The 12,249-nt window shown below is 37.1% G+C and overlaps 1 protein-coding gene across 1 annotated transcript in view; it reads left to right on the top strand.

Moving 5' to 3' along the window:
- MYO1D (myosin ID) overlaps window positions 1–12,249 on the top strand; it is a 301,837-nt gene that overhangs the window by 74,434 nt on the left and 215,154 nt on the right. The gene's annotated exons all lie outside the window — the stretch shown is intronic.

Below are 12,249 nucleotides of genomic sequence, written 5' to 3'. Positions count from 1 at the left end.
CAAAAAAAAAAAAAAAAAGAATTACCGATAATCTGTTTAGTGCATATTGTTTCTCTTAGTATACAGTCAACCCTCTGTATATGCAGGTTTTGCATCCTGTGAATATTGTATTTTCTATCTGCATTGGGGTGAAAAACACCTCTGTGTAAGTGGACCCACACAGTTCAAACCTGAGGTATTTAAGGGTCAACTGTACTCGGTCGTGTGCTTGATATTGTAAGGAATTTGTGAAATGAGTAGAAAGATCTTTTTTTAAAAGAAATAACCATCTAGATTGCAAAGACTTAGTGATTTTATAGTGGATAAGTTATAGCAACACAAGTTCATGTCGAAAAATGAAAAAATATAATTTTATATTATTTAAAATGTTATTTTATATTAAATGTAAATTTAAATTGTTATATCACTGTTGTGTAATACTTTTTGTTACATCTTTACCTCTCTACACATTTATTGCATATTTGTAATAAAATAGCTGACTGAGTCCTTCATAGGATTCCTCAATCTACATTTCCTCAATCAGTCTACTATTACTGGGCATTTAGGCGTTTCCAGTTCTTCACTCTCACAGGTCTCATTGCATTGCACATCCCTGTTTACCTAGAGCAGTGCTTGACAAATACTAACAATTCAGTAAATGTTAGCTGCTGTTATTACTACTAGTGCTGCTACTACTACCATTGACTATTTCTAAATGTCCTTGATTATTTTGTTGGAATAAATTCTCAGACACAAAATTGTTGATTTAAAAGATGTACACTTTTAAGATTTTCTATACCCATTTTCAAATGGCCCCTAGAAAGATTGTACCAATTTATGCTCCCACCAACTAATGTGTGAAGGAGTTTGTCTTACTGATGCACTATTTTCATTTTTTAAAACACTCTTTGTGAATGACTCAAAACTGGAATATTTTGTCTGAATATTGAAAAATGTATTTTATAAAAAGCCCCAGTTATACTATACCCATTAAAAGAAATAAATCAATGTAGCCAGTGAGATTTTTATAAAGGTCATTCTTCTCTATCTTTCATAATGCATATTTGATTCATTTACCCACATACCCTCTACATTTGAGTTTGTGTGTGTGTTCCTTATTTCACATTTAAATGAGAAATCACTAAGATGGTATTTCTAGAAGGCACTGAAGAAACTATGTAAGTTTTCAAAATTACAGCTTTAAGAAAGGAAGTGCTAAGAAATCAGTAAAGTATGTTATCATTTCAGCAGCAAACACACGAATGGAGCTGAGTTGAAGTATATAGTGATTTAGCGTATTATGAGATAAATCTGTTCACGTTGATTTTGTTATTTTAGCCTTTTTTCTTCTTCAGCCTGGCCCTTTCTGGTTTGGGATTTATCATTCATCTTCTATGTGTCATATTCATTAATTCCCAGAAAATAGGACACTTATTTGTTGCATGGTTGGGGAAATCCTGAAAGAAGACTGTAGTTTTAACTTTTAACTAATAACTAACAATTAGCTGATTTTTAATGAAAACAATGTACCAAATGCATAACTGAGATTTATTTATAATCCTCTAATATTCTGTAACCGTTCAGACTAAAATGTTTTGTTGTCTTGGAAGAGGGATGGGATATGAAAGCCTTCAAAAAACTTCCTTTCTTTTTTGGTAGATACATAGTTTATATTTATGTTCTCATTCTAGGGAATCATAGGGCAAGATCAAAATTGTCAATAGCCAGGCACTGTAGCAGGCATCTGTAATCTCACCTACCCAGGAGGCTAAGGCAGGAGGATCACGTCAGCCCAGGAGTTCAATACCACCTTTGGCAACACAGCAAGACCCCTATCTCAAAAAAAAAAAACAAGCAAAAGGGATCAAAATTGATATATAAAGTTGTGTTAAGAATGGATTCTCAAAGGGAGATAGAAAAGAATTGAGAAAGTTTGTCTGTTTTTTTGTCTATTAACAACAAATTTGGACAGGTAGATAAACTGGAAGAATAGATTTCTTGACCCAACTATATATAACACAAATAGGTGCCTTTGTGAATTGTGTTTATTTGGGGAAATTGGCCCTTTTTTAAAGGGTGTCTATAATTAATTATAGACAGAGATCTTAATTGCTCACTGTGTTACATAGTCGGACCATTTCAGATTGCATAGCTTTGATTGTAGCTCTAGAAATAGAATCAGCTCCTCCAGTGTAGTTAAGAGGGCAAGGCCCTTCCTCTGTCACTCACTGAAAGCTACTAAACATATAAATTATTTCTCAAAATGGTAATATCTTAAGATTCTAATCATTTTCCTCTGAGCAATTTGTAGGTAACTTAGCATCACAGTTACAGCTTATGAATTCTACAGCAGCAAGAGCTGTCAACTCTTTGGAAATTTAAATTATGCTGCCCCTTACCTGCTTCACATTCCATGCTATGAGTTTTCCAGTTTTTTTTCAGGCCTAAATGTGACTCGCAGCTTGTAGCATCCATGATACAGTGAACTGTGGGGTCCACAGTCAAGCTTGAATTTGAAGTCAGTTGGCAGTCTTCCATTGTACTTGTGTGAAACTACAGACATGTCTTTACAGGAAATAATAGAAATCCTTGCTGTAAATATTCAGATGTATTCAGTCCCAAGAATTTATTGGTGCTTATCTGGTAGACTCCTAATTAGAGGATGATAGTAATTTGATTATTAAATCATTGCAAAATTGATGCAATTCCAAAAGCAGAATAGCAGTGGGGGGCGAGGAGGGACAAAGGAATGAGTGGAGAAGAAAGTCTATGGAAAGACATGAAAGAGAAAAAGATATGAAAAAGATAAAGCCAAGAACAGGGAAAAAAAAAGCCTCAAGCTAGTGAAATAAAATATTCAAGATATAGGCTAAAATTATATGATTGTTTCTAATTTTATGTGGAATTCAAGGTGGAATTAATAGGGTAGTTAGGGATCTTTTCTTAATTCAAAATAATAAACATTTGGCCTTCTCCTAGCAAACTAATATTATGAAAATATTATTCAAAAATAGGGCTATGTGATTTTATCAATAAATCAGTGCATGCATAATGTGTATACAAATAGCAGGCACACCATGTACATATATGCACACAAGTATAATAGTGGGAAAGGAAAAACAGAAGCATGTAAAACTCAGCATCGTTTTTGTGCTGGTTCATGGGAAAATTTTTTTCTGTTCTTATATCAGGATTAGCTGTACTTCTCCCAGGCCACTGTCTTCAAACTGGTAGTCGTATTATGGGGAGGAGCCAGGCTGCTGCGTAGCCTCCTTGTGAGCTTTCCTTAAGCAGTGATGTTAGACAGCTTTGAAGTATTCCTGCACTTAATGGAAGTGTTTCTAGTGGTTTCTACTTTTGATTGATACTGGTTGACACAGATACAGTTGAACATGAAAACATGCTAAGGTAGTCATCTATTGAAGTTGTATTAAGAGTACTGTACTTTGGCAGGGCATGGGGGCTCACGCCTGTAATGCTAGCACTTTGGGAAGCCGAAGCTGGAGTATTACCTGAGGCCAGGAGTTCGAGACCAGCCTGGGCAACATAGCGAAACCCCATCTCTACTTAAATAAAAATAAAATATTAACTGAGCATAGTGGAGCACACCTGTAGTCCCAGCGACTCAGAAGACTGAGGCAGGAAGATCACTTGAGCCCAGGAGTTCTAGGCTATGGTAAGACATGATTGCACCACTGAATTTCAGCCTAGGTGACAGAGTGTGAGCCTGTCTCTAAAAAAAAATGAATTAAGTTTTAAAAAGAGTAATGTACCTTAAAAATAAAGAATAGATGAATTATGTCAAATTACTTTTCAACAGATATCAGGATGCTCATGTCATTTTTTTCTCTTGAATTATCAGTACAAAGAATTCTAACCAATTTGATAGCAGTATGATGTTTGCCTAACAAGATAAAATGGACACTTCTCCTTTTTTGTCTGTATTTTGGAACAGTCTAGCCTTGGAGTTAATCTGTTGAGGTTAAACCCCCTTGTGAAGCCATCTGGAAGGGGGTGTTTGTTAGAGCGTAACTCTTCAGCAGCTTACTCTAGTTCTTTGTGATAATTGATCTGTTTTTATTTTGTGGGATTAGTTTTGGTAATTTATATTTTCCTAGAAAATCATTCAGATTCTCTAATTTAATTGAACAGAATTAAACAAAGTAGTCTCTTACATTTCTTCTCATTTCCCTTGAATCTGTAGTCATTCCCTCTTACCATTTCTTGTTTTGTGAATTTAATTTATGCTTATTATCTTTTTTCTTCAACTTTAGTGAATGATGTATTATTTTTTCCTCAGAAAATCAGCTCTGATTTATTTATTCTACCATTTTCTTTTTCTTTTCTTTCTTTTTTTTTTTTTTTTTTTTTTGAGATGGAGTATGACTCTGTCATCCAGGCTGGAGTGCAATGGCGTGATCACAGCTCACTGCAACCTCCACCTCCCGGTTCAAGCGATTCTCCTGCTTCAGCCTCCCAAGTAGCTGGGATTACAGGCACACACCACCATACCTGGCTAATTTTTGTATTTTTAGTAGAGACAGGGTTTCACCATGTTGGCCAGGCTGGTCTCGAACTCCTGACCTCAAGTGATCCACCCACTTTGGCCTCCCAAAGTGCTGGGATTACAAGCATGAGCCACCGTGTCCGGCCCATTTTATTTCTAATTTATTAATTTTTTTCTTTTATCAATTCCTCCCCTTTTTGGAATATAAAGAGCAGAGGCAATCAATTTATCTTTCTCCAACTTCTGGAATTGAATCCTTCGTTCAGTTTTTTCTTTCACATTTATTAGTAATGAACTATGAAATTTGTTGTGGATCTGCTTCTACTGTATCTGTATCAGGGGTTCCCAACCCTTGTGCCACAGACCGGTACTGGTTTGTGGCCTGTTAGGAACTGGGCCCCACAGCAGGAGATGAGCGGGGGGCAAGCAAGCTCCGCGTCCTGTCAGATGAGCAGCGGCATTAGATTCTCATGGAGCAGGAACCCTGTTGTGTGTGAAATGCCCATGCAAGGGATCTAGGTTGTACACTCCTTATGAGAATATGATGCCTGATGATCTGGTGGAACAGTTTCATCCCAAAACCATCCCCTACCACCTCCCAGTCCATAGAAAAATTGTCTTCCATGAAACTGGTCCTTGGTGCCAAAAAAGTTGGAGACTGCTGATCTGTAGGACCTGATGTATTATTATTTAATTATTTTTTATGTTTAGATTTTCTTTTTCCCTAAAAGTTGTTTTAAAAATTTTTTAAAAATCATTTCCAGGTGATAAATGTTTTGTGTATGTATTTTCTTTCATTTTCTAATTTTGTTCTTAATTTTTAGTTTTACTGCTTTGTGATCACAGAATGTTAAATGTTCCGTTTCTACTTTCTGGAGTTTATTGAGGTTTACTTTAGGGCCTGGTATACAGTGATTTTTTTGTGAGTATAATGTGAAATAAGGTGTATGTTCTTTTTTAATATTTTTATTATGGAAAACTGCAAATATTCACAAAAATAGGAAGAACAGTTTAATGAATCTCCATGTTTCCATCACCCAGTTTCAACAATTAACAATATTTTGTCATTCTTACTTTAATACCCACCTCATGCTTTTATGTGTGTTTGTTTTGGTTTGGTTGAAGTTTTTAAAGAACATCCCAGATATCTTTTGTCACCCTTAAATACCAATCTACAGATAAGGACTTTATAGATAAGGACTTCATACTGTTATCATACCATATAAAATTAATAATCCCTAGTTTCTGTTTATTGTTCCCAGTTGACTGGAAACTGTCTTTTTACAGATGGTTAGGGATAGGCGTGGCCACCCCCAGAGCTGAGGCAGGAATGAGAAAGGAGCACACTCATCTTTATCAAAGGGCAGCGTCAACACCTAAGGCAGGGAGTGGTTCCTGGCAGTCTGACAGTTATCTCTGTCATTTGGGGGTTTTGTTCCCATGTATTTCAGAAACTTGATATGTAATATTAATTATGATTTTCAGTGACGTATCATTTCATCTTTAAAAATTGCATGTTTTAAAGATGGCTTATGGGCCGGGCACGGTGGCTCATGCCTGTAATCCCAGCACTTATTTGGAGGACAAGGCAGGCGGATGACGAGGTCAGGAGTTCAAGACCAGCCTGGCCAACATGGTGAAACCCCGTCTCTACTAAAAATACAAAAATTAGCCAGGCCTGGTGACGTACGCCTGTAATCCCAGCTATTCGGAAGGCTGAGGCAGGAGAATTGCTTGAACCCAGGAGACGGAGGTTGCAATGAGCCAAGATGGCACCACTGCACTCCAACCTGGGCAACAGAGTAAGACTCATCTTGGAAAAAGAATAAAAATTAAAATAAATGTGACTTATGTATGGCGAGTCACTTTTGCATTTTTTATTATTGGATTATATTATGGCTTTAGCTCCCTTATCACAAGAAAGATCTTGTGAAGGACTAAAAGTGGCTCATTAAAGCATAAACATATAATGAAAATAGTAAATTCTGAAACTGAGAATAATGTAATAACTGTTAATTATAGGTAGAATCAAAGGTTAATACAGTGTAATCATTTTCACTGAGTATAATAATTTTGTAAACCAGCCAAAAGAAAAAGTGTGAATAGAATCATTATCTGAAAATTGGATTTTATTGGTTTTATCATTCATTTGCCTAATGTTTTATTTGTTAGGAAACTGTCAGGTAGAGACATTAAGCCATGGGGGCTTTCATATGATTTCTAAACAAAGCACTCTGACTTCTTTGTAAAACCAATCAAGTGTTTTATTTCTAAGACTAAAAGCAAAATAATTATTTCTCATATAAAATTGATTATTTTTGTCCTAAAAAAAAAAAAAGAAAGGAGGAAAGGAAGGGAAGGGACGGGAGGGGAGGGGAGGGGAGGGAAGGGAAGGGAAAAGAGAAAAGAAAGAAAACACAAAACGTACTAATATGGTAGCTAATATTTCCTGAGTGATAGACACTATTCTGGTTACTTTACTATTCTCGTTATTTAACTAAGTCATTACCAAGAACCTTGTGAATGAATGTCAATTATTATTTCCATTTAATAGATGAGGAAGCTAAAGCCACTGAGTGGTTAAGGACCTTGACAGAGGTCACACACGGTAAACACCAGAGCTGGGATTTGAACCTAAGAGGCCTGCTTCCCACACACACTCTTTTGACTGCTGTACACTTTTGTACCATAGTGGCATCATTTGAGAAACAGCTATGACTCACACTATTGAAAAGTTTGAAAAACTAGTCACAAAGGTGATGCGTTCAGAGGATGTCCTCAAAGGTGATGGGCATCATGCTCACAAAGAAAGCAGAATGCAATTTGCAAAATTGCTTTATTAAATAGCCTTGGTAAACTGATAATGTCTTCTGAGTTCTTCACTGTCAAGTGTGTGGACTAAGATACAGTGACACAATTGGAAAAAAACCCTGATGTTGAAGTATGAATCAGCTCTTGACATATGTATAGTAACAAAAAGTGATTGATGACTTTTTTTTTGTTTTTAACTGAAAATACATCCTCCAGGAGAAAAGATTTTTGTTTGTTTTGGAAAAAGTGACTTTTGAGCTATGGGTAGGTTGGGAAAGGTGCATTTAAAAAGCGACCAACAAAGCATAAGCTGAAACAGGAAGCTGGGGTATGCTGCTGTGCAATGAAAGAGGTTGTCTGCCCCCAGTGCTAGTCCCTTCATTGCTTTATTGATGGGGAATATTTATGGTCAAAAATATGCTGCTTGAACTTGACTGAGTGTTGAAAGAAACAAAAGCATATCTTTGATTGAATGGTGGCCATTGACTCCCTATTTTTCCAATATGCTGTGAGAAGAAATGGGTAGCATTTACAACACTGTGACATGTGGTTATGCAGGAAAATGTGTTCACATGCATTTTAAAATGAGTAATAAATGTGGATTTGTTCATTCATTACTGAATGGAAACAAGAAAATGAACAAGACAAAGCTCCATCCAGAAGCTGACAACCCAGCCAGGGGGGAGATGTGTTAGCACCCAAACCAGTGAAATGGAGTAATTATGAGGCCCTAGGGTAGGCAGTGACTGCCAGATGGGCTCAGAGAACAAGCACCTACCTGAGCTGGGGAGAGGACACTTCCTGGAAGAAGTTTGCCAAAATCTTAATTAACTCTGTTAGATTCACATCTTACTTGAAAACACATTAACAGGGAGGACAGATCTTAATCTGTATTTCATAAACCATTTATACAGATTGAGTTCATTAGAGCTGGAACTTGACGTTATAGTGGGTTAACTGTCACTAAAGCTAGTGGGTAAAATGGACTTCCTTTGACAAATACAGAGAGCAAAGTTTTCTACAAAAATATTCAAACAAATATTGTTTTCTGTAACAAACATAGACTAGTCTTGGTCTTTGGAATTACTAAAACAGTGTTTCCATATTACAGGAAAGTGCTTGCCCTGCATAGCACACAGCCAAATGGGTAACTAACAAGCAAACACACGTGGCAGCAGTGCCACATAGAAGGACAGAATTAAACTTAGAATAACTTGAATTTTATAGCAGGTATATAAATATTTACTAACCTTTTCCTTATTTATCTAACAAGATGTAAAGAGCTAGCTCAGGACTTGTCTTCTCAAAGCACCTGGATCAACTAGCTCCCATTCTGTCAAGGTTCTTCATTACTAACTACTAGTTGAGCTTGGCAGCCTCTGATTTGGTTATACTTTTTTTGTGATGGTGTATAACGTTCTGTTTCCACATTATACTGTGCATAGTCTTCTGCACCTTGTTTTTTTTTTCCACTGAGAATAATGTTTTTAAAATTTTTATAGGTCCATAAGTGTACTAATAGCTTATTTCCTTTTGCTTATGTTATTTTACTATTAAATAGTCACGGTTTATTTAATTTCCTAATAATAGTCAGCTTTTCCATTTTTTGTCATTCTTTGAAATGCCACAGTGAACATTTCTGTACATGTCCTCTTGTCTGCAAGTGAATAGGTCTCCAAAGAGCTTACCTTAGAAAATTCTACAAAATGCAACAATATGCAAGCACACATTCCATTAGCTATCATAGTGATGATGTCATCACATGTGATATAGTCTCTGGAAAATTCTGTCATAGGCTGAGAGGGTGAGAATTTAAAAGGCAAATAACCTGCTGGTATTCTTACAAAATTAGTTTTTATCTTGAAAATCCCCTAAAAGGAAAGGGTCTCGCAGTGCTCAGGGTTCCCCGACCACACTTTGAGAACTACTACTCTTGAGTATATACCCCAGATGGCAAATGCTAGGTTGTAGAGTCTGCACATTTTTAAGTTCACTGAAGTTTGCCCAGTTGCTTTCCAAAATAATTGCACCAGTTTATGGTCACCAAGAAATACATGAAAGCTTTTATTCTTCTACATCCTTATCAACAATTCACATTGGCAGATTTTTAATTTTTGGCCAATCAAATTTTGATTCCTGAATATGACCTTTACTTTCTTACAAACTCAGCTGTGCATAGGGGTGTTTGTTACATTGTTGTAGTAATAGGGATATCAAGTAACCTATTCTTCTACCTTCTTGCCATACTCAGTGGAAATCCTACTGGAAGTTTTAGAGAGAAGTGGTGTGGTCAGTTTGTGAGTGTTAAATAGATCTGTGTCAAGGAAACATTAGAAGTCAATAAGACAAGGAAGGATGGCCAATTAAGAGCCTGTTGCTGTAATCTAAGGCAGGGGTCCCCAGTCCCCGGGTGGCAGACTGGTACTGGACTATGGCCTGTTAGGAACCAGGCCTCACAGCGGGAGGTGGGCGGCAAGTGAGCAAACATTACCACCTGAGCTCCGCTTCCTGTCAGATCAGTGGCTCATTGGATTCTCATAGGAGCATGAACCCTATTGTGAACTGTGCATGCAAGGGATCTAGGCTGTGCACTCTTTATGAGAATCTAACTAATGCCTGATGATCTGAGGTAGAACAATTTCATCCTGAAACCACCCCCACCCCTGCCACCCTGGTCCATGGAAAAATTGTCTTCCACGAAACTGGTCCCTGATGCCAAAAAGGTTCGGAACCACTAATCTAGGGGAAAGCTGATGAGAACCTAAATTGCAGCAGTGGTAGTTAAGACACAGAAAAATGTGAGAAATATTTAGGAGATCATGAAATAATTAGCAGACCATGATAGTTGTTGGACAGGAGATTGATGAAAGGCAGGAATCAGTGATTCCCAGGTTTCCAGCTTAGAGTCCTGGATAGCTGGTATCACTGACAACTGAGATAGAGGTAGAAGGTACAGAAGCAGGGGCATATCTGGAAGATGGTAATAGTGTGGGGCATGATGTAGTCGAGGTGCCTATGAGACGTTCAAGTAGAGGTGACCAGCAAGTAGTTGGATATATGAGTCAGAGAAACAAAGGAGGTAGCAAATTTTAAATAAGAAGAAACAGTCAACAGCATCAGACATCGTAGATATGTCCAACTGAAAGCTGAAAGGTGCTCACCTAGTCTGGCAATTAGTAGGTCATTGATTTATTAATAACCAGCATGTTAAAGTTGGTCAGGATGAGCTCAGAGTGTAGAAGAAAAACCAGGTACCAAATTCCTTCAGTGAGGAAACAAAAGTGTTTTGAACATGTATTGGTGAATCATGGAAATGAAAATAGGTATAGGAAAAAGGTGTTCCTAATGAAGAAACCAAGAAGCATTAATTTTCCATAAGACATTTAGTAAATGTTGAAACATTGAAGACTTACCCCTACATATATTACTAAGCAGCACTATTAGAATAGCATTACTATGTACAAGTCATTGAACTTACTATGGTGAAAAAAATCTCAGTTGATTTATAATATAAACCTATAACTGGTCCATTTAGTATTTAACATATTGGCAAATGTAAAGCCCTTTCAGAACAACAAAAATGCTTCAGCACAAATTTAACATTGAAGCAACAGTACATTCCCCCCCACCTGGCCCCACTCTCCTTTTTTCTCTTCGCACTTACTTGGTGAATAAAACGATAAAAGCATATTTGGAAAATAATGGTGACATGTCAAAAATAATTTGTTTCTTATTTATCTCCTCTCAGACACTGCCAATAAGAAACCATTGCCACCCCATCCCCAGCCTACTCTGCTGTAAGTTGGAAGCAGATGATTTGCTCTCCTGAAAGAGCAGCAAATCCGTTGCCTGGGTGATATCTCATTACTAAGGCAACCAATTTGGCGCATCAGTGTGAATCTCAATTTTAAAATGTAATTATGCCAAGAGATGTACGTGTGCTTGAGGTTTACTTAAAAGAAATCTGTTCGCCTTTGCAAGGAAAACATTTCCTATGTTAGGTGAAAAAAGGGGAAATACCGCTTTTATTCTTTGCTAGCTAAAATACACCTTTCAGTTGAGCCCCCACTGTGTTTAGTAAAACAGCTTGCATTGATTTCTCCCTCACCACTTTTTTTTTTTTTAACTTGAGGTGTTCCCTTTCCAAGACACTTCTCTCTTGAGACTTGTCACTCATAACCCAACAGATGTTGTCTCCATGACGACACTTTCTGGCCCCTATAGGTTGTGGTAGGAAAAAAAGGAAGGAAAAAAAAATGGCTACATTTTCATTTCACTTTTCTTTTTTAATTGCTACAAGCTCAAGAGATTTGACTCTTTGTAAGGAATTAATTAATGAAGGGGAAGTCATTTTGTGAATAGATGCTTACATTAAATTACAAAACTTCTGAACAATTTAATGAGAATTGCTATCCCAACCTCAAATGAAAGGTCTTATAGATAAGATGTATACAATCAAAAGCTTGTCTGGAGGAAGACAGTATTACAGAGGTAGCTGAAGATCCGCACAGCCAAGCCAAGTAAAATCCCACTGAATTACTGCTGAGCAATTATTTTTCTCTTCCTTGCCAACAATAAAACATTTGTTTCAAAATAAAAAGGGCATATTTTGATGGAGGGAGTATTTAATTATCAACCTTATTAAAGAATGCCTATTAAATAATGAAATCCTTGCAGCTCATTAAGTTTCCCATTTGCTACAGATGCCAAGAAGCTCAAGGCTCAGATTTATATGTAAATCCAGGAACCATCCTCAGTTTGGGAGTTTCAGTGGAACTGACTCCCTTTCCTTCCTACAACCCTGCCCCTGTTGCCCAGCTGTCCTTTTATTCTTGCTTTGGTAATTCAGTTGTCTGTATACCTTTTTGTGTAAGTTCCCTCTAATCCTTTGAAAAAATAATTAGGGGCCGGGCGCAGTGGCTCACGCCTGTAATCCCAGCACTTTGGGAGGC

This window comes from Colobus angolensis, unplaced genomic scaffold (genome assembly GCF_000951035.1).
Source record: "Colobus angolensis palliatus isolate OR3802 unplaced genomic scaffold, Cang.pa_1.0 Scaffold167, whole genome shotgun sequence".
NCBI classification, from domain to species: domain Eukaryota; kingdom Metazoa; phylum Chordata; class Mammalia; order Primates; family Cercopithecidae; genus Colobus; species Colobus angolensis.
The sequence above is the reverse complement of the archived record's forward strand: the minus strand, read 5'-3'. Positions and strand labels throughout refer to the sequence as shown.